The following is a 4,210-nucleotide window of genomic DNA, read 5'->3' as shown; positions in this document are numbered from 1 at the left end:
AAAAAAAAAAAAAAAAAAAAAAAAAAGCCCACTACATCAATGATACAATGATGACTGGTTCTGATGACCAGGAAGTAGCAAGTATCTTGGTTGTCATATTAAGACACATGTGTGCCAAAAGGTGGGAGATAAAAACCACACAAATTCAGGGACTTAGAGAGATTTTGGAAGTTCATGGGCCTAAAGCATGTTGAAATATCTCTTCCAAAGGGATTGACATATAACTATAATTGCACTTTCTACCATTAAAAAAGAGGTTTCCTTTTTAATGCTTGACTTGCTTCTGGAGGTCAATGTATGGTATATTTGAGTGTGTTGAGTGTGCTCCAACTCAGTACCTCGACAGTTTTGAAGGGGGCTCCGAACACTAAAAGTCTCTGCATCAGGTCCAAGCTGTAGTAACGAGCTGTTTTGCAACTTGGACCTTATGTGCCAGATGTACTTGATAGGTTTATGGCATAAAGAGATGTTCAGTGAGGCCTTCTGGAAATCCCTGAAGGAAGATCACAGAGCGGGTCTCTAGGATTTGAAAGCAAAGTCATGCCCCATTCTCCAATTGAGAACTAGCTCTTACTGGGTTCCTGTAGAGCTAGATTGTTTAACCATGGAACATCAAGTTGACCATGTAATCTTAGTTTCCTCTTATGAATTAGGTGTTATCTGATTCATTAAGCAATAAGGGTGAGCATTCACAGCAGCAATTATTAATTAAATAGAAATTGTATAATAGGGATCAAAATTAAGCAAACCCTGAAGGCACAAAGAAATTACATATGACACCTACTCCTGCTTCACTGTTCCTCTCCCTCTATGTAACCCTATAATTTACTGGTGAATTCCTTATTACCAACTGGCTTAGGAAGAAAACCTCAAACATAATGATACTTGTACAAACAGGAAGTAGACTGCTGTAGCATTACAACCTCAGAAGGATTCCTGAAAGACAGTGTTGAAGAGAAATTGTCTTGCCTAGCAGAACTTCCAGCAGTCCATTTCACTGGCAACTGGGTCAATGTGAAATACTCAGAGGAGAGAATCTGTACTGGCCCATGGGCAGGGGTTAAAGAATTGGCCAGTTGGTCAGGGACATTGGAAAAAATAAGATCGGCAAATCAGTGAGAAGAGATCTAGGGAAGAGATATGAGGATGGACCTATTTAAAAGTGCACAGAGTGTAAGAATATTTGTGTCCAATGTGGATGTTCACCAAAGGCACCTACTATAGAATAATCATGTAGACAGAAAGACATGCTCTGAGGAGGTTAGCCAGCCCCTTTCCCACCCAATGTTTGCTCAATTGCTCATGTTCAAAGTGGCCATAATGGCAAGGATGGACTTAACAGCATAGACTACCCTTACCAAAGGTTATCCAGCAACCATGGCTACATGTCTAACCTCCCAGCAGCACAGACCAGTGCTGGTCCCCAATGTGGTGTGGGTGATAATTTGTTCCCATTGAATAATCAATTATTTTGTGGACATGGACTTATCTTTTCTCTCTGCAATGCTCCTGATAGTACCATCCTCCCTAGACTTATGGAATACTTTAGTCATCACCAGAGTATTTCATGCATCACTTTTGACTAAATAATTCATTTTACAGAAATAGAAGAGTCACAGGGGCTCATGCCCATGTCATTTACTGGTTGTACCACATATCCAAACACCCACTAACAAATGGCCCAAGAGAACAGTGAAATAGTCTACCAAAGACAATTACAGTATAAATCGGAAGACAACACTCTAAAGGTTGGGGTATATTCTACAGGATGTGTGTGTGTGTGTGTGTGTGTGTGTGCGTAACCAGTTATCAATATATGTGCTATTTTTTTCTACAGCCAGAATACTCATGTCTGGGGACGAAGGTATGGAAGTGGGAGCATATCCTAACGCCCCACTCACAGAATTTTTGTTTCCTATCTTTGATAAGGTTCTGCTGGCTTAGAAGTCTTAGTTCTCCAGGGAGGAATGCTTCCATGAGGGAACATAATTGATTTACATTTTTTATTTATAAGTTGGAACTACCATTGGCCATTTTGGACTTTGTATGTCTCTCAACTAACAGGCAAAGGAGGTTATTGTATTGGCTGGAGTCATCCCAATTACGTAGGGCAATTTAGTTGGTCAGACATAATAAAGCTCAGTAGATTCTCTAGGGTACCTCCTAGTACCATGTCTAGTAGAAAAAAGCTAATGAAAAACTAAATGAAAACAAATAGGGATCAGACTTTTCAGGAATGAAGGTTTGGGCTACTACAAAGAATCTGGGTCAGTTGAGATACTAGCTGAGGATAAAGGGGGCTGAAATGTATAGTGAGATAGGAAGCTCTATATAACAACTACAGCTTCAGCACCATGTACAGAAATGGGGTGAGGCAGCTATGCATATTTTTTCCTTGCTTGATATATACATATACATCTGTATATATTATTTTTCCTCCCTACTTCTCCCTTGTTATTTTAGATAAGGGTTACTGTTAGTCATTAGGTCCCAAATGATTCTCATGGGATTCCAACTAAACTAGAAGAGAAAGTAGCATCACACAGAGATGGATATGGGGACTGTAATGAGTTTGCATATTACTTTTTCAGGGAAGAGGATGAGAACTTCTTTGTTGTTCTTGTTGTTCTTTGGTTGTGTCTTGATAGGTGGAGACATGGAGTTGTTATTTTTCTTGGAAATTTAAAATATGAGCAGAAGAGTATGTATGAATTCTAGTAGAGAACTGTTTCAGTTATTTACCTATTGTTTTTTAGCTTCAAATTCCCCTCTCTATGCTTTGCTATGTGATACTGGGGCTAGTCTCTGCAAGCTAGATTCCCTAGATTCTCTCACCAACTGGCTTCTTTTTTTTTTTTTTTTTTTTTTTTTTTTACAGAGTCTTGCTCTGTTGTCCATGCTGGAGTGCAGTGGTGTGATCTTGGCTCACTGCAACTTCTGCCTCCTTGGCTCAAGAGATTCTCCTGCCTTAGCCTCCCGAGTAACTGGGATTACTGGCGCCCACCACCATGCCTGGCTATTTTTTGTATTTTTAGTAGAGATGGAGTTTCGCCATGTTGGCCAGGCTTGTCTTGAACTCCCGACCTCAGGTGATCTGCCTGCCTTGGCCTCCCAAAGTTCTGGGATTACAGGTGTGAGCCATTGTGCCCAGCTACCAACTGGCTTTTAAAAATGATGCTCCATGAGGTCAGGAGATCGAGACCATCCTGATTAAACAGTGAAACCCCATCTCTACTAAAAATCCAAAAATTTAGATGGGCATGGTGGCAAGCGCCTGTAGTTCCAGCTACTCAGGAGGCTGAGGCAGGAGAATGGTGTGAACCCGGGAGGTGGATCTTGCAGTGAACCGAGATCTTGCCACTGCACTCCAGCCTGGGCGACAGAGTGAGATTCTGTCTCAAAAAAAAAAAAAAAAAAAGATGCTCCAAAACACTAACAGAATAAAATATTTTAGATATACACAATATATGTTTCTTTATTCCCTTGTAACTTATATACAGGTATGCTTATGAATTATGTTAGAGATAAAAACACATTAAGATAGAAAAATATAAACTGATGAGATAGAAATGGACTATACAACATTTAAGACCAGATCATCTTTATTGTATTTATTCACAGCACAACTTTACTGATACTGGATTTCAAATACTTTTCCTGATAAAAATCTGACTTTCTTGGGACTGAGATTTTAGTAGATCTGTTTAGATCATTGTAATACATTTGTTCTATACACTTTGTAATGTGGTTGATAAAAGTTCATTTCTACCAGTAAAAAAAATTGTTATGTCTGTCATTGCTTTATTGTTTTGTTTGCATATGCTTATTATTATCTTCATTCCACAGGTTTCTTGTTTGTTTTGCTTTGGCAGGAATTTTTGTAAATTCTTTGCTCACTTTGTACTGGATGGCTTTTAAAACTAGATAGTAAGGCCGGGCTCGGTGGCCCAAGCCTGTAATCCCAGCACTTTGGGAGGCCGAGACGGGCAGATCACGAGGTCAGGAGATCGAGACCATCCTGGCTAACACGCTGAAACCCCGTCTCTACTAAAATACAAAAAACTAGCCGGGCGAGGTGGCGGCGCCTGTAGTCCCAGCTACCCGGGAGGCTGAGGCAGGAGAATGGCGTGAACCCGGGAGGCGGAGCTTGCAGTGAGCTGAGACCCGGCCACAGCACTCCAGCCTGGGTGACAGAGCAAGACTCCATCTC

The sequence above is a fragment of the Rhinopithecus bieti genome, unplaced genomic scaffold, assembly GCF_001698545.2.
Source record: "Rhinopithecus bieti isolate Rb0 unplaced genomic scaffold, ASM169854v2 scaffold_8649, whole genome shotgun sequence".
In the NCBI taxonomy this organism is placed as follows: Eukaryota; Metazoa; Chordata; class Mammalia; order Primates; family Cercopithecidae; genus Rhinopithecus; species Rhinopithecus bieti.
This window is presented reverse-complemented; position numbering follows the sequence as displayed.